This window comes from Rattus norvegicus, chromosome 6 (assembly GCF_036323735.1).
Source record: "Rattus norvegicus strain BN/NHsdMcwi chromosome 6, GRCr8, whole genome shotgun sequence".
NCBI lineage: Eukaryota > Metazoa > Chordata > Mammalia > Rodentia > Muridae > Rattus > Rattus norvegicus.
Window position 1 is genome coordinate 51,817,049 of NC_086024.1, and position 23,653 is coordinate 51,840,701.

Here is a 23,653-nt window from a genome sequence, read left to right on the forward strand (position 1 = left end):
TACAAGTACAGTTCCCCCATTCATTAAACTGGGTCTGAACCTTTAGGTGGCTTTATTTCTTCCATGGCTAACACTATCATGGACGCTTATGGGCAGCCTTCTGTGTGGAGCTTTTACAGCTCTTTGAGGCAGGAGAAGCCGAGGGTGCTTCGGAAGGGTCTGTGGCTGTTCTGTGTTTGTTCAGTGTTCAGGAGACAGGATACCTGAACCACGTCAGACTGCACGAAAGTTCACGTCTTTGTATTTTACCGCCTCTCACTGGTAGTCATGTTGGTGGACAGGGCAGTTGCTGGAACGCATCCGAGCATATGAGAGTTCACGTCTTGGTACTGCATCACCTCTCGTTTACAGCCATCTTGGTGGAGGTGACAGTTTCATCTTACTCAGACTTTTACATTTCTCCAGTGAGTGATCCATGGTACATTTGTCTTGCACTTTTTGACTATTTGCACTTCCGCTTTGGAAAAACGTCCATCGAGATGCTGTGCCCATGACAGCAGAGTTGTCTTTATTACTGCACTCCTCATAAAATACATGATTTGCTAATATTTACATTCAGAGCACTGGTCATCTTTCATTTTTAAAATTCAATCTGCTAAAGCACAAAGGGTTTTAACATTAATGAAAGTTCATTTTATTATTAATTTTTATCTCGTAGTTTGTATTTTTGATGTCACATCGAGCAAACTATTGCCTGCTTTAAAGTAAAAATGATATATAACCACGTTCTGAAAAGAGTTTTATAGCTTTAACTCTTTTAATAAGGCCTTTGGCCTATTTTTACTTAATTTTTATATATGATTTGAGGTGAATATCCAATTATCTCAGGACAGCTCGTGAGAAGACTATTTCTTCCCCATTTAATTGTTCTGGTGCTGTGTCTGAAAATCAATTGACAATAAACATGAGAATTTATTTCTGGGCCCTCGGCTATATCCATTGATCTGGTGTCTGTCCTTAGGCCAGGGCTGAATTCCAGCATCCACTGTCTTGATGACTGCAGCTCCATAGTTTGTTTGCAATTGATAGGTGAGTCCTGCAAGTCTGTACCTTTTAAACATTGCTTTGGTCCATTTGGATTTCACATGGGTTCTTTTTGGGTCATGGTGTTTCATCACAGTAATGGAAGAAACCCTAACTAAGACACATATCATGAGAAGTGGTTAATTTGGCAGAAATAGTAACTGGTTTTCTGACAGGTCCTATATGAATCCATAGGGCAAGGTGGGAGATGATGTCGCCCTGGTAACGCACTATATGATCCCTAATTAAACAATACCTTTCATTTAGTGAGATGTTTGATTTCTTTCAACAATTTTTTATAGTTCTTCAGAATATAAGTTTTAGGCTTATTTACAATATTGTATTTTCAGTGCTGCTTTAAAACAACTTGCTTGCTTAACTCAATATTTAGAAATTTCAGTGACAATGAATTAGATGCTGATGTTGTTGGCAGTATTTGTCTGTTGCCTCAGACTCTTATTCAGGCCATATTTTATCTACAATGAGAGGTAGTTCTATTTCTTTCTTTCCAAATTGGGTGTTTCTTATTTCTGTTTTACATAGTTGCCCTGGTCAAACCTCTCACGAGATATTAAGTAGAACTGTCAAGAACATACCTCATGATAGAATCTAAAGCTATAAACCTCTTATCAAATAGTAGGTATATCTTTGTACATAAAAACATAAAATATATAGTGCTTGAGTTAAATACAATGTATGTTTCTGTTGAGTTATTTGTAGATACCCTTTGCCAGGGGTATTTCCCCCTCAGTTCACAGGTTTGAGATCTCCATGTTAGGTGGAGTTTGTCCCATCTCTTTAGATACTCAAGTCTTTTGTCTGTAATTTTATTAATTTGATAAATGGCACCATTATTGATCCACATGTTAAACAATATTCTGGAATAAACTCTATTTGGGCTTTGAACCCACTTTTATATATGGTTTACTATTTAGCATGCTTTTATTTTGTTAGTATTTATATTTGTATAGATGAAACAAACTTGTTTCCATTTAATCCAGGGGGGATTTAATTACATCTTCATTGGTGTTTCTTTCACTGTGATGGAAGGCTATAACCATAAGCAACTTGGAGAGGAAAGGGTTTGTTTTTCTTACTCTTCTATAGCAAAGTTCATCATTAAAGGCAGTCAGGGCAGAAACTTTAAAAAGGCAGGAACCTGGAGGCAGGAACTTCAACAGAAACCATGAAGGTGTGCTGCTTATGGCCTTGTTCCTCACAGCTCACTCAGTCTGTTTCTTTATAACACCCAAGGCTACAAGCTCAGCGTTGGTCCCACCCACTATGGGCTGGGCCCTCCCACCTCGGTCAAGAAAATGTCTCACAGGCTTTCCTACACGCCAATCTGGCAGGGGCATTTTCTCAATTGAGGTTCTCACATGACTCTCACTAGTGTCAAGTTGTCCTAAACCAGCGGGCACAGGAAGGTAGCACCCTAGGACACCTAGGCCATTTTCTGAGCTCACACAACTGGAAAACAGATGAGTAATACAGAAGTCCAGCACGTCATGAGTGCAGCTGGCATATGTGGCTACAAAGCCACAAATTCTGAGTGAGACCAAGCTTATTGACTGTGACTATGACCTCACAAGAGCCCACGACATTCTCAGAAGGGCATTTATTCAACATTTATTCAAAAAATTGTGTCAGGTTATTTAGAGGAAGCTTCACTATACCAAAAATATTAATCAAGTGTCCTTCATTGCTGCGCAAAGTCCATCATCTCACAAAGTAAGCATAAAGCAAAACCTTGTTCATGAAGGAGGTGTGGCCTTGTTGGAGTAGGTGTGTCACTGTGGGTGTGGGCTTAAGACCCTCATCCTAGCTGCCTGAAAGTCAGTCTTCCACTAGCAGCCTTCAGATGAAGTTGTTGAACTCAGCTCTTCCTGCACCATGCCTGCCTGTATGCTGCCATGTACTTGCTTTGATGATAAACAGACCCGTAAGCCAGCCCCAATTAAATGTTGTCTTTATAAGACTTGCCTTGGTCATGGTGTCCGTTCACAGCAGTAAAACCCTGGCTAAGACAGCTAGCATTTCACCAGTGCCTGGGATATGGCTGCTGGCATCTCCATTTACATGAGACTTTTCATTATAACTTTTATCTGACTGTATTTGAGTTAGTTACTCCAGTTTTGTATTTTCCACTCCCCTTGATGTCTGGAGCAGTGTTGTGTATTTGTTAATGTCATTTGTTAAATGAATACAAAATTCATTTATCATGTCCAAACACTATACAAATATGAAATGCCAATAATGGTGGAAACTGCATTAGACTTTCAGTGAATGACATAAATGTAATGACTCATCATATTTTTACTTTGCCAGTTCACTAAGGGCCATGTTTATATGCAAATTAGAGTATACAGTTGGGTCCTTAATTATTTATTAAAGACCATGTGATGTTTAAAGGAACTATATAGACACTAGGTTAGCTTTTCAAATCCATGCAGGATCTATGAGTACAAGCCAAGGACCAGAGTAACATGGATACCAAGGGATGGCGATACTTAAAATCTGAACACTGAACCTGAACAGGATGCCTTTGAAATGGAAAATAATCAAGCGAGTCAAGCTGAAGGTGAAACCAGACTGGATACTTCTTCTAGAACAACGAAGAATGGCTTCCTCTTTCTGACCCACTGATGTACAGTGAAAAAGCCCAGCATTTCTTTTGGAATGTAACATAGAGCTTCTGCGAATACAGTTGTTTCATTTACTTAGTTTGGAGAAAACGGGGAACAGAAACTTCAATTCAAAGCAAATACAATGCTCTCTTCACAGGGCAGAATTTCATCAGAATGATGGCTCCTTAAGTCTGGGACCTCCAGTGTTCCTAAACATACTCTGGAGAATCCAGACATCTAAGGGATTATTGGGTTTTCCTTAGTCTGTGAAGTGACCATGTGTTTGACCAGTTTCCATGGCTACAGATGACTATCATTAAAGATACTCTAAGTAGACAGCCTGGAGTTCTTAGGAAGAATAAGAACCCATGATCCCAGAATCTTTTGGCAAAAAGAGGCTAAGTCTTCTTCAGAGATACCTTTCCACATCTCAGTTCTGAAAGATCAAGACCATACTAGATGACCCACCACAGGCAAAAGGACCATGGACATCATAAGTGACTTAAATTAAGGAGAGAGATACACACCTAAGAACACTGGAGACATTACAGCCTAGAAGTAGAGATATGAAGCTGGGTGGAGAGTCAGCATAAGTACTGTAGCCCTCTACCACTTAAAAGTATACACTGCCATACCATAAAGTTCATGTGTCCTCTACAAATATATACTAATGCAATACTTTGAATGCATTTCCTTGGAAGTTTAGATTAGAATTTTCTTGACCCTCAGAAACAAAGATAAGCCTTAGAAATAATAAAAGCATGTACCATAGCAAACAGGGTCATCTCAGGCACACCACCTGGGATCAACACTAATAGTCTGACACAGTGGTGGAGCTCAGCTGCACAGGACACAACCTCCCAAAATCTAGAAGTTACCTTGCGGAGTACAATCACCAGGGTATTGTTACCATTGTTTTTTTTTTAAATGCTGTCATTTTTTAATGATGTCATGCATTAAAATGTATGAGGTATTGTTCTTCAGTGACTTCATGAAGTTTGCCCCTGGAGCACTGGTCACATCACAGAAATTCATCGGGACTATCCCTGTCCTCCACTCACTATTCACAAGTAAGAGAAATTTACACAGGGAAGCCAGAAGTAGTGGCTGTATGAGTAAGCCCACAAATGACCTGGACCTTCCCTAATGTCTGTCTCAATACAGTGACACAACCAAAAAAAAGGTGCCTCCAACTTCAAGAAAACTTGAAGAGTGGCCCAATTTCCCTGTAGGGTTGTCAGGGAAAGCAACACGACATCATCTCAAAGCTTATAAATCTCTCACTTTTATTTTCCAGACCTGCTGGCCCATGGATAGGACCTCTCTTGCTGGCTATTCATGGCTTCAGGCTCTCCAAAGCTGCTTCATCATCGTGGGCTGTTCACCATCATCTATAACCTGCACCTACTAGATGCCAGTAGCTGTCGCCTATCCTGCACTTCTATTAAGCAGCAACATGACCAAGGATCCTAGGAGACAAAATGACTCTTGATGAAGGAGCACAGTTGTAGGTAGTTGTCACTTGCCTTCTCTTGGTTTCTAGATCTTTCCTTTCCTACAATTCATTCTATTTCTATTTAAAAACAAACAAACAAACAAAAAACAGAAAGCAGACAAAGAAACAGTCAAAACAAAATAAGCAATCAGATTCATCCTGCTTACAAATCATTCATGAGGGTGTGTTTCCCAACCAGGTCACATGAAGGATGAGTCAAGAGTCCAGACAATTACAGAGTTTGATGAGAGCATCCATGGTTCCCTGAATAAGCAGTCAGAGAAAGAGCAATATGTGCACACGTAGAATCAGAAATGAAGAAGATGGGAAACATTGAGAAAGAAATACACAGAGCGTTGGTTTCTCCTTGTGAAGCTGTGCCAGCCAGTGGGGACAGTGGCATCTTTGAGGGAGAGGCTTACAAGTTCAGTTCGAGGAGGTGCAATGGGAAGAAATGCATCTGGTTAAAATTCATTGGACATGATAAGAAAGGTATTTGTCCAATGCTGTCATAGTATAACGAATGTGTGCTCATAACCCTGTGCTTTCAGGGTGTGCTATATATGAAAAGTATCATATAGGAAAAATTGCTACTATTAATCTAATTTTGGAGAGAAAGACGTGTGGGCTCACAGAAACAGGAAAGGCTTAGCTTTCTGAAGACTAACAGCTAATTTTGCTGATAAACAACACAGAATTTATTAGCATTTTTTGAAAAAGGAAATTAAGTCAAATAAATAAGAATGTGGGTCACCAAGTGGTCGATAATTAAAGAATGAGCTGTGTCATTTCCAATGACACTTTTTAATCTAATTTTTACTTGCTATTTAATGTGTGCACTGATTTGTGAGGTAGAGTACTGTAAGTTAAGACCTGTCTATACTCCTCACAGTTGAAAGAGGCGGCAGCATGAACATTTCCTAAAATGTTATTTCAACTAGAATCTTCAGACTCTGCACTGGTTACTCTTAAGTGCACAGTGAATTGTTAATAAGCTTCATCCCTCACTTATTGTTTGGGATGGCCACAAAGAGAATGGAGATAGTCACCCTCACAGTGCAGGTAATGTGGGCTTCAGGAAGAAGACAGATCCTCAGTGAGCTCTGCAGGATGCTTGGATCTGGCTAGGAATGTAAACCTCATACCTCACACTATACTCACAAAGCCAGGAGAGGTTTTACCCCCACCCTGCCCCCCAGATCCCTGCATGTCTTTATCCCTGTTTTGGGGAGCACATTCTGCCATTAGCCATGCTACTGACTCCCAGTGGTTTCTTGTTTAAGTACATCTCTATATGACATAAACTCCACTTTAGAGGGCAGTTTGATAATACAAAATTTCACTTGTAGCTTAAGATTCATTTATAGAAAGTACAGGTATCATTTACAAACATTCTTGGAGGTAATGTATTCCTAGTTATTGCCCCATACCCTCACTTGTCTTGAATTGATCTGCTGGCATAGTTACCAGCATAAACTCTGGTTCTGATGTATCCTGGGTTTTGTCCATGTGTCAATATGTCATTTATTTAGTTTTTAAAAAGCAATTGCCTGGGGTTCTTTTAAATGAAAAATATAAATAATAATAGAAATGATCTCATATAGTTCTGGTGTGATAATATACACCTCTAATCCCAGTTTATGGGAAGCTGAGGCAGGAGGCATGCAAATGTGGGGCCAGTCTGAACAACTTATAACCCAATCTCAATAAATAAATAAATAAATAAATAAATAAATAAATAAATACCTCCACTGAGTTAATTAACAAATGATTTGACACAAAACATTTATGATATTGCTGAGCATATAATAAGTTACATACTAGCTATGAAAGGAGTTATTGTTATTCTGACATTTGTTTCTATAAAGCATTTTGCAGACTGGATACTCCAGTAACACAGGTATTTCTTGACAAATTGAGTCTTCATAGGTATATTGTATTGATAAGGAGGAAACAGTTTTATGCCCCTGGTTCTATATGCTTCTTTTAACAAGGTTATAACAAAGAATACTTAGATTGATAAATATTGATTGTTCTGTATGACCACTTCTTGGGACCGTGGAAAGAACATGTCACAAACTATGCAGTGAAATCAGTAGACACTAAGTCTAAACTTTCAGGTTAGATGTCCAAGGTTAAGGTCACAGCAGGGCTTTGCCCCTCTGACACTTGTGGGTGGCCTCTCCTCTCCCCCACTGATGCCTCTGGAGGTTTGCTGATTGTCTTGTGGTGCATGCTGGCATGGATGGAAAGAGGCGATGCACTCTGTTTTTCCTCACTCTGTGAGGATGCGGTTTATACTGAATCATGAGCTCAGCCTAGCATGACCAGTTCTTAAGGTGTAACTGTTTCCTCTAATTAAAACTTCACCTCCTGGGGGTGGGGGAACTCACAAGGATCCAGGAAGCTCAAGAAGTCATAAGATAAAAGATTCACAAAGATCCTCCCTAGGTTGTATAAACACAGTTTCTGTGAACGGAAACTCCACCTGACTCAGCAGCCAGTAAGTCCTGGAGCTCTAGGACAGCTTCCATGCATGCACCCATGCTGGGGTGGGCTTCGTGTGATGTAGCTACTTTTGACTCATCCATGCTTTTGATCAGTACCCTACCTATGGTCCTGAAAGTAATCCCAGCAAACTATCAATTCCTTAAAACTTGAGTTGTTTTGTTGTTCTTAATTGCCTAACTTAGATGAACAGATGCTTGTCTCCTCCGAATAGTCCCAAAGCATATCTCCAAAGACCATGTCTGTAACGAGGGATACCTTCAGCCATGCTGTCAGGGCTAGGGCCTTGTCATGTCCTTTGAGAGGATGCCATTTGATTCATAGTTATATAAACACTCTTTGCCCCACTCTCAGCAGAACTGTCCTACATCGATTCTGGGAATTTCACTGGTCAACCGCCCAACTGTCTATTCTAAAAAAAAAAAAGTCATTCTTTTAGTCACTTACCCAAATGATACAGAAACAATGGCCTCCTGCCTGGTCCTCTGCCTGCTCAGAACATGTATTTTGTTTTGGTTTGGCTTTGTTTTTTGTTTTTTGTTTTTTGTTTTGCTTTTTTTCTGATTTGACCTCCTATACCTATCACATAGAGACCCAGCCTACACATCTTTTCAGTGCTAGGGTCACTGTCTCCTACATTTTTTTCTTAAGTAATTCTCATTTTTCTTTGCTATACATTTCCTATTGTCTTTTTGGTTGATTGGTTTTTGAGCTAGTGTTTCACTATGCAGTCTTGGCTGGCCTGGTTTTCCCTATGTAGACCAGACTGGCTACAATCTCATAGGGAACTGCCTGTCTCTGCCTGTACAGGGCTGGACTAAAGGTATGTGCTGCCAATGTCACTTTATGGAAAAAAGACACGATCGCCAATGTTTTGGAGTCCTTGGGTTGTTTTTAAAGTTCTTTTTACCCTCCTTGCACAATCATTTGACAATTTGTCTAGGTACAGAATTCTACATAGAAATAGTTTCCTTTCCAAAATTAAAGGCAGGTCCTTTGTTAATATGTAGCATAAAGGACTTTGTTCTTCAAGTTTTGATCTCTCATATGGAACTGACTTTTTTCATGTCTGTCTCTGAGAAAGTTTAATAAATTCTCTTGTGCTTTGCCTATCAGGAGACAGATGTGGAGACCATACTTAGTTTGACATTTACTAATTCAGTGTGTCTCCAGTCCTCTTGTCCCCATTCTTGGCATTCTTTTACACGTGTGACATCTTTTCTTATTCTAAAGTGCTGGAATTTAAGTCTTCTTTCTCCATGTTGTGTCATCTCTACCTTCTCCATACCGAGCAATTGTATTTTTTTCCACTGAACTCTCTTTTTGTGTTGGAAACTGGGTTTATCTGCTGAGCAAAACCCAACATATCTTCTGGTAATGAGTTAGAACTCAGGCTGACCGAGGCTTTGGAAAACATGGGTGAGACTGGACAGCTCCTTGGTACAGTTGTGGGTTGGTTTACCCAAGACACTGTTAGTCGTTCATCTCAGGACCCTGAATGCACTTGGATGAAGCTAGGGCCAGACAGTTCCAACAGAGACGAATCCTCCAGTCTCCTGCTTTGTGCATGTATCTGCACTGTACATTCCAGTGGCTAAACAGTTAATTATCATGGGAACTGTCTTTACTGTGACAGTTAAAAGACTACCCTCCTTTAACCTCTTGTTTTACCTCACATAATAAAATAAACCCGTGTCCTTGTCTAAGAGGAGCTGGAGGGGATGTAAGGATGGTGATCAAAAAAATGATGATCATGGAAAGGTCTATTTGGATGTTTAGACAATGGCTCAGCTGTCATAGACTTCACACATTGCATCTTACTTTCCTATACTCGTAGTGAGACCTGCAAGGTCCCAATGTTCAGGGGACTTCTATGAATACTTTGATAGACACCTCTTTGACGTCATCCTATGCAGGTATTTTATTTGGGACTTTGCTACCTACCCATACCGAGCCTACCTCCCTCTCTCTTCCTCTACCACCCTGTCCAGAACCCCCCACCCTACCACTTCTCTACCCACATGTTACCTTCCTCAAGTCTTTAGTGTCTGTGGACTTAGAGAATTGGTTTTTTTTTGTTGTTGTTGTTGTTTTGTTTTGTTTTAATTTCCCACTATGGAGAAAGAAGAATGTTTATAGCCATGTGGTCATTCAGTCTCCACCAGTAAGAAGACAATGAGAGTTATTTTGTATTTTTCTTTTATTTTTTTAGAAATGAGATTTGATTACATGACAACTACATGCTCTCCCACTGAGCTGGACACCCTCTCCTACAGATATTCATGGTTTTCTTTCTTGTTTTTGGTATCTAATATAACTGGAATATGTTTTCAACCAGAGGGAGTCTCTGGGCTTTATTACTGTTGTTTTTGTTCTGTGTGTGTGTGTGTGTGTGTGTGTGTGTGTGTGTGTGTGTGTGTGTGTGTTTCTTGCTTCATGTAACTCCAAATTGACCAGCAGAGCTATGAAAGTTTTCCTTTCCCAGCGGCAGGTGAGACCTCTCTTAATCTTAAAAATGTAGATTTTGGGTTCAGTTTCATAGCTTTCTGTTTCTTCCTCTGAAATAGAATTGCTTTCAGTTTGGCTATCAAAACTACAACAATCTGCCTGGTAAAACCACAAAATGATAAAAAGTACAAGCCCTGATGTAAGAACTGTATTTATTTTTCCTACTGCAATGAGCTTTGTTTTCCACACCCTATAGTACATATCTGAACAAGTGAAAGACCCAGTATATATTACTGAGCCATCTTCCTCCATCACCACATTATATAGTGAGCACTTTACCGCATTAATTTTTCCTTTACTGTGTGATTTGTAATTGCTCGTGGGGATTTAATCTTACAGATATGCCATAATTCACTTCTTTAAATAGTTTGCCAACAGTGAGTATTATGTAAATTTTAACTTGTCTATTTCCCATGCAAAAACAATTCCTCCTTCTAATTTGTGAGTCTTGGCTGGCTGTGAATTAACTTTCCCTCGCTCCCCGTTTACTGGATGTATTATTGTCGATATGATGATTTTTCTTCTAGGCTGTAGAGCCTTCTCAAATAATTGACCAGTAGCTCCTATGTCAGAGATGTGCTGACTTGCATCTAAGCTGGTGGGCCATGCCTGCCAGCACACACCAAGCTGCTTCCCACAGTGGTCCCTTTGCTATTTAAAAAGCCTGACCCATGTGTCCAGCCTTCTTCCGCCTCTGCAGGAAGATGCTCCCGTGGGCTGCTCCTCCCTTGGGTAGCTCAGTGGACACCCCCGTCTCATCTCTTAGGACATGGCCTTCTCAGCAGGTCCTGCCCCGAGTGTCTGTTTCTTCTTCCTCTTTGTTCACTCTCATGGTCCTCTTTGTCCCTTCCGCTAGCATCTTTTTTTTTCCTTTAAAGGAAATTATTTTTTTGGTTATTTGCTCACTTCTTTGTTACAGCCCCTCTCTCTGAAGTTTGAAGTCTTGGGTGAGGAGCAGTACCTTCTCACCCTCTGATGGCTCCTCTCCCTGAAAAGCAAAGTCTTGGGTAATACCTTTGCACTGTAAGACATCAGGGTTGCTTGCTGGGTCTCTTGAATAAATAAAGCACACTGTTCTTATTTTAAATTACATTTTATTTTGATTTTTAATCAATCCAGCACCAACTGACTTCCTATCAGGCTGCAGGCAGGGGATGAATGGATGCTTGCTGCCAAGGGTTCGCCAGCTGTGTTAGCAGATAAAAAGGGTAGAGGCCATCTTGGTGCCTGTGCTGTGTTTGCTTTCAGGCTTACAGGGCACCACGGGCTCTGGGAGGGGCTCAGAGAAGGGCACGTGCAGAGGGGAGTGGTCACAGGCTCTCCTCCTGTGGCCAGTGTAGGTGGAGTGGCTCCCTCATGTGATGGGGGCAGAGCGGGGTCCCCACTCCTGACCACAGTAAGCTTCCATGAGAAGTTTCCTCTTTTCTAGAAAGACTTGGGAGAAGTTTGGTCTTTACAAAGGTGATTGGACGGACAGAGATAAAAGAATGCTTTCCTTTCTAGTTAGTCCACGTATAAAAGTGTTGCTGTCATGGACGGGGGAAGTACTGGGATCCAAGGACAGTTCTCAACACAAAAGAAGGAAATGCCTCACAGCAGTTCACAATGTGGCCCTCTGGGCTTCAGAATCAGGGGGCAGAGAAACCAGTGTAGGAAGAGGACAAAATATCTAGGATGTTCCTGGAGTTCTGAGTCTAGAGGCCACTTAACCCATTTAATCAATAGGCTTAAAATTTTATCATGTTGCTTAGAATATGCAAACCCAGAGTTAATCTCCAGTATTGCAAAAGGAAATAAACAGATAAATAACTATGCTATAGTATGACAATTGTAGAAAACAGATGTTTTAGGTTTTTAGTTTTAGGTGATGGTTGAAGCTTTGGGTGAATATAATTATCCAAGGTGAACTGTGAGAAAATGATGAAAATGAGAAGAAATTATGAAAAAAAGACAGTTTTCAGTGGGCAAGGAAGAGTGAATAGACTCAGGGTCTCATGAGAAAGGGACTAACTAGAAAGGAAAGTCATGGAGACAAGAGCTAGGAGGCTTACCTGAAGGGAGGCAAGTTATCCAGAAACAATACTCCTGGGAAATTGTGGGGGGTGAAGAAAGACTGGAGACCGTATCAAGATTAAATGAAAGAAGTCAGGAAGCAGAGAGGGGAAGCCATTCCCCACATGGGCTTTACACATCAAACACATCACACTCAGGGAATAGTTCACAGAGAAAGACAAAACCCTTCCTCACCAGGCTTCCTATAAGGACTAGAATTTTCACCAGAAAAGGCAAGGTTCACAAATGTATGCAAATGTCCAATAAACGGTCCCACACATTGTGACCCTGCAGTTTTGCAGGCCTTTTCTTCAGCTCTCTGCTCACTCCCACTCTTGGGAGTGCCTTTGTGTTTCTTAATATGCTGATTATATTTCTATTTGCAACCTTGTGTCCCTGATCCCATTCATTGCCCTCTGACACCAGAACCTCTGTATTTCAGCAGACTCCACTGCGACTCAGATCTGTACCTGTTACAGAAGGTGCTTGGCCTCTGACTGGCCAAGTCAGAAGGTTACAGAAACCTTGGGCAGGCTATTTCCACAGCATAACAGAGAGAAAGCCGCCATCATGGGCCTCATTCCCTTTTATTTTATGTTTCCTGAGTCTTCTTTTATTCTTGTTTAGTTGAGATGGTGTCTTCTATAGCTCAGGCTGGCTTAATCTTGTTGTGTAGATGAGGATGACCTTTACCTGGACCTCCTCCTCCACCTCCCAAGTGCTATAATAATAGCATGTTCCACCACGCCCACTCAAGTATTCATTAATAACCAAGAAAGGGCCCCGTGTTATTTTAATTTCAAGATTTTTTAGAAGTAGAGTCCTAGCCCATGCATATTTAGGTGTGTGCACATGCAGAGTGTTTCATGGGTATACATATGACAAACCACAAGTGTGAGAGTCAGAGGACAACCTCTGGTGTTGGTCTTTATTCGAGGAAGGCTCTTTTTTGTTGGATTTGGGGGTCTATACCACGCTACCTGGTCCACAGGCTTCTGGGGATTGTAGTGTCTCCACCTCCTATCTCCTCATGGGAGTGCTAGGACTAAAGGTGCTTCAGTACATGTCAGACTTTTCACAGTTTCTGGGGATTCAAACTCAGGCCCTCAAGCTGATATGGCAAGCACTTTTAACCACGAGTCATCTTGCAGACCTTAATATATTATTGAAGATAATATATACATATATTATTTATAATTGATGTAACCTAATATATAATTAATATATATTACAATGTGGCGAGTTCCACAGTGGCATTTTAAGGTACCTCTATTTTGGGCACATTTTCCTTTTCTTTCATTACTTTCTCCTGTTTCCTTATTCTCCCTTCCACTAGGACCCATCCCCTTCCCAAATCACCGCTCATCTATGTTGCAGGTGTGTAAGCACATACATGTATATATGTTTAAATATAATTTCTATCACAGGTCTCAACAGTGTGACATTTTGTGTCTAAGGCCACTCAGGAGAGTGTTCATCTTCATTCTGCCCTCTTGTCAATCCAGTATTAGATTTGTCATGGGTAGTTTTGTAGTAACTGAATGGCTGATGATGTAGTAACTGAATGGCTCCTGCTACTAAGTTCCTGGAGGTTCACATATAACTCCTTCTTTAAATTACTCTCTGTAGACAAACTGCCTGAAGAGATGTGCTCTGTGTGTTTCACTTGCACCAGGCTGACATCCAGCCAAGGTACAGCAATGCTGTTTGTGCAAATGGTGGGTCAGAATGGTTTCATGGCTGCTGCCACATGTGACCTAGATCCAGTTTCAGCAAGTTTCAAAGGCAGTGCCTCTCTGGAATTCTTGACAAGCTGGAGTGGAGCTCAGAAGCTCCTTCCTGACAGATCCGTGTCACCATAATGATGCCTTTGATGCAGTTGGCTCTCTGAAAAAGCAGTGCTGGACCAAGTCCAGTGGTGGCTGTGCTGAGGGAGTAGGGTGCCTCCACCTCTTCCAGCTCAAGTCCAATTAGTCACCAGTGTGTGGCCAGGTCTCTGCCAATCTTCCTGCTGTTCTTCATGCAGCCATGTTTGGAGCTGGTTCGCTAGCACATACTGTCAGTGGGCAGCAGGACTGCCAGGTGGACCTCTGTTAAACAGAACATAGTCTGGGCCGTAAGAGTCACGGCAGAGACCGGGAAGCAAGGTGTCTGACAAGCACTTAACGAATGCCAGGCTTCTCTGGTGCTTAAGGACTATCAGCTGCTCTAGTTCTCACAGAGGTAAGGCACTTTCACCTACGCTTATACAAGAGGAAAGCAGGGCTAGGAGAGAGGAACTGGACAGTGGGGGGTGCTCAGTGGAGAGGCACTGGGCCATACCTGTAGGAGTGCCACCAGTGTTCACTGTTACGTGTCTGAATTTGGCTTACAGTACCCCATCACCATTCTGGCAGGCAATCCTTTATATCTAATCTGATAAAACCCAGGCATTTTTTATAGCATACTACTGATTAAAATTACCCCTCACCTCTATACCCCGGCCAGTTTAATCATAGAGAATGTATCTTTAAGACTCACCCCTGGGCCTGCTCGTTACTTCAGTGAGGGATGTGGGCCATCATTAAGGAAGCTGCACCGTCTCTGCACTCAGAACAATACAGAAGGGCCAAGCGAGCCCTCAGAATTCACTGTGACAAAACATCCCATGTGCTCCTGTGCTCAGAGCTCTCCCCGCATGAATGGGATGTCAAAACCTCAGCTTTTGGCTTGAATATTAATTAGCATTCAAGACTCATTAAGCTGGTTTTAGTGATTTATTTCATTCTGTAATTAGATATTATAATTAGATTATATCTATCAGATTTTCAACTTTCCTTTAATAAGAAACTGTTCGATACATAGAGATATAAATTTATCAAATTATAACACCTCATTTGAACAAGATTGTAAATCTTGTTTTGAAGTACTTGAATGATAGCCTGATGGTGGTTCTGCGCTTATCTGTGAGTGTGCATTTCCTAGGTGGTCAGTGTGCCCCAGTGGAATGCTGGAATCCTTGGTGTGTGACATAACTGTCTCCTTCTATTAAATTTTGACCTTCAGAACTCAAAGAGATATGTATAGCATGATACTATATATATTGCTATGGCCTCCTTTGTAATATTTCTAAAGCATACTTCCTTCCTTATGAAAACAGAATAGAGGGAAACAAGATAAATTGGAGGCTGTGCTAGGTGTTTTCATGAACCAATGCTAAAAGCAGAAGATTAAAAAATAAACCAACAGGGGTTGGGGATTTCGCTCAGTGGTAGAGCGCTTGCCTAGGAAGCACAAGGCCCTGGGTTCGGTCCCCAGCTCCGAAAAAAAGAACAACAACAACAAAAAAACAACAAACAGCAAACCAACAAACACAGTTTTATAGGACACATGGAGTTAAATCAGTTTTAAGATGGGTCTCCACTGCAAGCTGAGCAAAATTGGAGTTAGTAGCATGACTTACATGCACACACATATACTTGCATATACATAGATTCACATGCACACATATGCACACCTATACAATCTCACATGCACAAGCACACAGTCTCTATGTATCTATGTATTATATCTCTATGTATCCAACAGAGACAGTGTAGAGCTGCTCTGGTCTGACTTCCCAGTAGGCAGTGCAGCCATTGTTCCTATCCAGTACAATTGTGAGCCTGGTGGTTGGTTATTAATTGATGCTTCCTTTGAGGATGAGAGTATCTTCCTCTGGGATCCATGCTGGAGAAAAGAGCCCCAAAGCATCAGGCCTATTTTCCTGTAAAGACATGGTTACAGTATTTCCTTAAACATAAATGTGGACATATGGTCTGAAGCATGTTGTGAAAATGGGGCAGAATATTTGATATCGGTCTGTCCCAGACAGTGCAGGACATATGGGAATTGGGAAGAGTGGATGTAGCAGAACTCAACCGCTTGTTCCTCTTGGGGTGCTCAGAGGCAGCCATGGGAGAGCTCCAGATCCTGAGCCATGCTACATGGTTCTGGCCAAGGTGCTGAAATGTTCCTTTCCCCTGCCTCCCCTTGCTGTTTGTCTCTGGGTCTGTGTCTGTCTTTGTCTTTGTCTGTCTCTGTCTTTGTATCTCTCTGTCTCAGTCACTTTCTCTTCTCTCTCTCGCACAATGCACACGTGCACAAATGCACACATGCGTGTACATGTGCATGCTTTCTCCCAGGCCCTTTTAAAGTAGAAAAGTTTATTGAGTTTAATGGCAGCTACTATTTCTCACTGTACTTTTAGAGACACTTTTCTGGGAATTTTATATAGTTAATTTTTGTTTTTGTTCTTTTTTTTGAGACTTTAGCAAAACATGAGCAGACATGTGCCTGTTTCCCTTTGGTTCTGGGCAAGCCAGAAGGGAAGTGTGGAAGACTAAGAGAATTCCTCTTGCAGTTAGATTTAGGGGTATCAGCAAGGAAATAAATCTGGAAGCAGTAGGAATAATAGTGTCAAAAGGTGAAGGAAGAAGAGGATGATTGGTATACAGTCAAGAGGAAAAACTCTACCTGAGGAACAAAACCAAAGGCAAAGTTGGGTGGGGACTCAAGGTGAACAGCTTGTCTAGAGTCTGTCCCTGGCAAGGACAGAAGAAGGAAGAAATGGGGAAAGATGTCCCCCAAAATCAGAGAGTCAAAGGGAGTGGGCCTAAAGCATCATCCTACCTCCGGAAGACCCCATATCTTCTAGAGTCACTAAGGTTCTAAAACCCACTGAGGCCAGTTATGCTGGCCCACCTGGGAAGGTTTCCTCTTGGGCCAGGAATGTTATAAGCAGAGATTCACAGTCTAGCTCAGCACCAGCAAGCTCTGAATGTTGTTCTTGAATCCCAGAGATTTATCTAGACAAATGCAGATCTGAACTTTACTGGGTCTAGCTGCGGTTTCATTGCAATGTGATGCTTTGGAACCATATGTTTCTTGCTTGAGCTTAACAAAATACATTTGGCACTTTAATCCAGTTTCAGCTCTCATCTCTGGGCCATTCATTGCAAGATCTGCATAGGAATGCTCATATGAACTGCTTTTCTAAAGCACCCCAGCTTTGCCCTGTCAGTGATGTAAATGAAGGTACTTAGCCTATTTAACCTCTCTGGATGGCACCTTTGCTACCTATTGTTTTTATCCTCTGGGCATACCTAGAGATGCATTATCCATATTAAATATGCATTATTTATGGTGTGCCAGCTGATGTAGTAAGCACCAAGTCTACCCTCAGAGAGCATCCGTTCATGTAGAGAAGAAAGCATCAAACACAATAAACCATTGGTTTATATTATCCGTTCATGTAAGCACCAGGCCTTTGTGATACCATATGGGTAACATGGGCTACACTTGTGGTAAGATGAGCACTTGAGGTTAGATACTAGCATGAAGAGAAGATCACATTTCAGACAGGGGTGCCAGGAGCCATCTTGAAGTATGGGAAAGAGAGACACTCACAAGCTAGAACAAATTGCCAATGGCTGGGGTGCCTGAGGAAAAGTTGTCAGAGACATGGAACAAAGGCTGTCTGCTGTACGGATTTAGCTCAAGTCTCACACTATTACTCATGATTAATGACTGAGAGTGTAGTTAGCTTTTGAGAGCCAAACTGTCTCATGTAGCTGCTACTATCTGTGTGTTGTTATTACCACAATTGTGCCCCAACCTGAATGGTCAGTTTTCCTTATCTAATTTAAACACAAAGGTTAGGCTCCATTCGGTTGTTGGAAAACTCATAGACATGTACAGACCAGCTTGGGGATATGACTTGCCTTTTTAAAGTACAAGATTCAAATGCAGAGGATCTTATTTCTGATTTTAAAAGTTGGCATCCAGGGGCTGGAGAGATGGCTCAGCGGTTAAGAGCCCAGTCTTCTCTTCCAAAGGTCATGAGTTCAATTCCCAGCAACTACATGGTGGCTGACCACCACCTGTAATTGGATCTGGTGCGCTTTTCTCATGTGTCAAGGACAGTGCGGTCATATACATAAGATAAATAAGTTGCAAAGAAAAAGAAAGCAAACTAGGATAGGAATTTACTAAAAAAAAGTTGGCACACAGTTTGTGGTGTGTTGTAAGTACAGTGGACATGCTGGATTTAAAAGCCTTCATATAGAAAGAGGAAAGACATATCACAGTGATCGTCTTATCTAGATCAAATGTTAATATGGCATTTTACATCTACTGAATTAAATAAAATACAATATTAAAATAAATCGTAGCTACTAAAATGTTTTAAATTAAGTATGAGGTTCTTTTATGGTGAGCAATGGTGGTGGAGCGCTATGTCCTCACCCTAGTAAGTGGGTAGAATCCTAGTGTCCTGCCCATGAATGTTCATTTGAGGAGGAATTCAACCATGCATAGAAGTGAAGTGTGTAGGACAAAGAAGACATCCAATATGGGTTAGGGATGTTGTGCAGCAATGATGGCTGGTGTAGCAAGGCTCCAAACACTCTGGGCACACCCTTTTCCCCTCACCCTCCATGTTTTTCTTCTCAGGTCAGTGAACTTTCCCTCACAGCCTCCAATCTCTATTTTACCTCAAGTATTGTTAACTCCTCCAGAGTTCATGCTTCTCTGACTGAGGGATTTCAGCCTCTTCTATGCCAGCTCTCTTTGCCCAATATCTATTCTGTACTTTAACCAAAAGAGATATGAGGCAGACTCAGTACTCTGCCAGGGTCTGTGATACAGGGCCTTGTGTCCTGGCCTTCCCAGCTTCCTCCAGTCCTCAGACTTCCAGATCCTGGGGTCTCCAGCCATCCAGCCTACTGGCCTCCACCAGTGCTTAGATGCTGGTGCCATGCAGGGTTGCTGCTGCCTGCCACTGTTGCTGGAAGGTTCCCTCCTATGCTCTGAGCAATCCACTCACCCTGCAGTCCCTTCTCAGGCAGCCTCACTTCTGAGCTTTCTTTTCTCCTCCAAGTACAGTTTACCTGTTAGATGTCACATCTCCAGTCTATCCCTTCCTGCATTGAAACTTCCATTTCCACTTAGAGTTCAGAAAGTAGCAGAGTGTCGAAAAATTCCAGAACACAGTCACAAGTCTAGTCTAAAAATTTTCTTTCTATTTCCCTCTCTCTTCCTCCCACTACCCTCTTTCTCCACCCTTCTCTCCCCCTCCTCTGTCTCTCCCCTATTCTTTTCTCTTTTCTATTTCCCTTTTTTTGGTTTATTAAAACTAAAACTTGATATGTAATTCAGGCTGGCCAGAAACTTATAAGACTTCTGCCTCAGCCTCTTGAGTATTAGGATTACGGATACATACCACCATGCCTGCTTCCTAGAGCAATTTTTTTAAAGGTCATTTTTTTTCCACTGTGGAGGACCTATTTGTCAAGAGTGTGTCCTCTGGGGAATCCATTATGAAATGACAGTTTCAGGTCTCAGCCAGAGTCACTCGCCAGGATACAGATGGGTTGCAATAGTTCTAGTTTTGCCCCACAGTTTCTCCAGGCCCTACCCTAGCCCCCAAGCTCTTCAAATCCAGCCTAAACCTGCTCCAAGGCATGGCTCTACAACTTAACTCCTGTAACAAGACTCCATACCCTCTGTGCCCACACTCTTTCCTTCACATGCTTTTTCTTTCTAGGACCAACAAACTTTCCTCACAGTTTCCAATGGCACTACATCCAAGCCACAGGTAGGGCTAGGTGGGCAGCTTACACAGGTTGGGGGCTGCAGCAGAGAGGTATCATCAATCTCTGGGCATCCCTCTTTTCCCAGATGCTGCACAGCTGCCTGGTCCAATTCTCTCTTCTGGGTTGTTTGTTACTCACACACTTAACAGTTTCTTTAGGTTTCCAGGTTTCCAGGAGGAGCAATGTATCAGTCTTAGAATTGGGAAAGTCTCTCTGATTCTGGGCTCATCTTTTCCTGCTGTTATCATGGCTTTCATGCAGAGCTTTCTTGGGGTTAAGAATTTGAACCAATTCATGTTTAGGGCAGGGGCTTTTATTGACATATTTAAAATATGCTCACTCAAGGCTAGGGAAATGTCTCAGAGGATAAAACTAATTTCCCACCAAGTGAGAAGACTTGAGTTCAAACCTCCAGTACCCACATTAAAGACTGATTCAGAGACCAACTGTCTGTAATCCCAGCATACCTAGGGAGATAAGAGATGGAGACAAGAGGAGGTTTGAACTAGTAGTCTGCCATACCCAGCAGAGAACAATAAAAACATACACCCTGGCTCAAGCAAGGTAAATGTGGTGATGGACTCTACCCTCAAACTGTGAACCAAAACAGACCCTTTCTCTACTAAGTGGATTTTGTCTGGGAATTGTGTGTGTGTGTGTGTGTGTGTGTGTGTGTGTGTGTGTGTGTGTGTGTGCGCGCGCGCGTGATGAGACATGACATTTTTAACTGAGGTAATGTTAAATGTCTACATAAAGGTGGGTGTTAAGATCTTAGTCACACCAAGGCTTCCAATTACTGAGACAGATACATCTTTGCATATTTGAATTTTTAAATTGACAATTTAATACTTTAATTTATAGAATTATTGCATATGAGGCTAGGGGGATGGCTTGAAGGTCAAGGGCATGCATTGTCCTTGCAGAGGTCCAAAGTTTGCCTCCCAGTACCCAAATTGTGCAGTTCACACCCACATATAATTCCAATTCTGTGGAATCTGACTCCTCTGACCTTCGTGGGTACTGTGCTTGTGTGCTCATACTCACACATAGACACATACATGTGCACGGGCACACACACATGCACAATCTTAAAGGTAATAAAAGTAAAACATTTTAAATAAATACTTGCATGCCTCGAGAGCTGTGGTTCTCAACCTTCCTACTTCTGAGACCCTTTACTGCAATTCCTCATGTGGTGACCTCCAATCATAAAATTATTTTCATTCCTACTTCACAACTGTAATTTTACTACTGTTATGAATTTTAATGTCAATATCTTTGGAGATAGAGTTTTGCCAAAGGTGTTATAACCCATAGGCTGAGAACTGCTGTTCTGGAGTTAGGTTTATTGTAAAGAACGTGGCTAACATTTCTTTTGTTGCTATTTTTGAAGATTTTTTTTCAGTTTAATTTATTTTTCCTGACTAAAATATAATGTTATATTTTATAACGTTTATAATGTCAGCAACTTCTAGTTTAATGTTTTAATTTATATTTTCTTTTGGGAAGATGACGCTAATACAGAGTCTGAGTGCAGAGTCATGACTGGCCTGCAACTTGTTATCCTCTGACCTCTCTCTTAGTACACATCATTACATGAATATAGACACACAAATTTATTTAAAAATAAATAGTGAAATGAATCTTTAGTATTTCTATTTTCATTTACAAAGTCATAGCAACTGTAAATAACTTTTCTAGCTAGAATTCCTAGTAAGATGATAAACATGAACAATAGTAAGTAGAAAATGTGTCTGGTTTGTGATCTCAAGTATAACACTGTCATTGATTCACTGCTCAGTGTCCCAACAAATCCTTAAAGCTCTGCCAGTGGGATGGAGTCAAACCTGGCTAACAGAAGAAAGCAAGGCAGCCCGCTTCCAGGCAAAACAACTACCTCAGGCTCTACGTGACATTCAACCAGAGCATAAAGCAAGACAAAAACTGAAAAGAAAATCTGCAAAAAGGCAAACAGGCAAGTAATGACGAGAATTCCACAGAAGCAGAGCAGGAGAGGGCATTGTGACAATGTGGATATGAACAGACACGTTTTATGCCTCTTGTGTTTAAATGGTGGATGCTGTGTGAGGTTGGGTGGTAAATTTTAGCAGAGAGGGAAATAAAAAAAGAAAAAAGAAAAACTAAATTAAAAGTCCTAGACACAAAAGGACACTAAAGGAATGCTGAGAATAGACTTACAAGAGGGCCTTCCAATACTGGGGGAGGGTTCCTTGCCCTTGAAGGTACTTGGGTAAGGTCACCCTATGATTAGTAGGACAAAGGAGGGCATGGGCAATCAGAAGACCATGGAGACACAAAACAGAGTTCACAGGTCAAAAGCCACATGCCACAAGCAATAGAAAAAGTAAGCAACAGTCAAGGGACAAAGAAAATACTTAAGGTGATGATCAGAAATATCTTAAAGTAACATGTGCCCTGAAGTACAGACCTGTAACTTAAGGGAGTAACTCCAAAGCAGTCCCCAAACATTGAGAAGAAAATTGATAGGGAGTAACAAGCGATTTTATAATCATGGGAGGGTAACTAAGCAGACCTCTCTTTTATGACAAAATAATATTTTTAAACTGTAGAGAATTAATGTTTATATATCCCCAAAACTTGTAATTTGAATCCTTGATGTGCAAATGTTAGAGATGGAGCCCTAGAGGGATAAAAACAATTAGAAAAGACCATGAATGTCTCAAAAAGCTGCACCCCTCTATGTAAGGCCACACAAAAAGACAACCGTTTGAAATCCTGGCTATAGGATTCTCATGTTAAAAATATTATTATTATTTATTATTATTATGTATAAATTAGTTAATGTTGGAAATTAATACAGTGACAGTTATTTCTTAACCAGGTAGTTTCCCAAATAACCACACAGAGACCTTATGCTATTTCAAAACTTAGGCCTTAGCTAGGCAGACTCTGAACTAGCTTATCTATGTTAACCTGACCACCTATCCCCATCCAGACATGGCTAGCTATACTTGCAGTCACTTCTATTTCCTCTCCTTTTTCTTCTTCCCAGAGTTCCTTTTTCCCTCCCAGGAAATCCTACCTATTTCTCTCTACTGCTCAAACACAGGCTTTAGCTTTTTATTGACCAATTAACTTGGGGAACAAGGTTTGTACAAAAAAAGCTGATGTATATGAAAATTTGCTTGTCTTGGGACAACCAGGTCTAGGGGTACAGAATTTAGCATTTGAATATATAGCAGTACCAGATCAACCCCAATATTCTCACCAGATCCCAGATATGCCTGCATAGATCATGGGTTTAACTCCTCCCCTACTGATCTGTGAATAATATTTATTCCTAAGGCATCCAGTATGTGTTGTTTTGTTATAGCAATCTGAGCCAATATTAATAGGTATCTTAAGACATATCACCAATTATTGTAAAATACTCATGATTTTAAGCACTTATGAAATATTTATTAAAACACGATGTCCATGAAGTTATTAAGTGGAACTCACCATATTTTATATGACCTGAATCCCATAGAATACATCTAGTAACCATAGTAGAATTAATTGGGATATATTTCATTAGCAAGAAAGTTCTCTTATGTTATTTTGGGGTGGATGGTATAGAAGAATACGAGAACTTATCACGCTCATTCAACTGTGACTTTAGGTCCATTGGCCAACCTTCTTCTCCATTCTATATCCTTCCACCCTCTCTTGTGTCTGGTTAACATGCTGAACTTAGAGAACATCAAGTATAAACAACCCATGCCCAGAAAGTGGCACTTTGTACAACTGGGCTGCAGAACCCAGGGTGTTTTGTCAGCACATAAGTTCAAGGTGTCTCTGAGAAG

The 23,653-nt window shown here is 41.1% G+C and overlaps 1 long non-coding RNA gene across 1 annotated transcript; it reads left to right on the forward strand.

Annotated features, from left to right (window-relative positions):
* Window positions 1-2,638: 2,638 nt before the first annotated feature.
* LOC102554981 (uncharacterized) lies at window positions 2,639-22,416 on the forward strand. Its single transcript, XR_354725.4, has 3 exons — window positions 2,639-2,754; window positions 4,948-5,161; window positions 21,628-22,416. It is a non-coding gene; the product is annotated as an uncharacterized LOC102554981 (long non-coding RNA).
* Window positions 22,417-23,653: the final 1,237 nt, after the last annotated feature.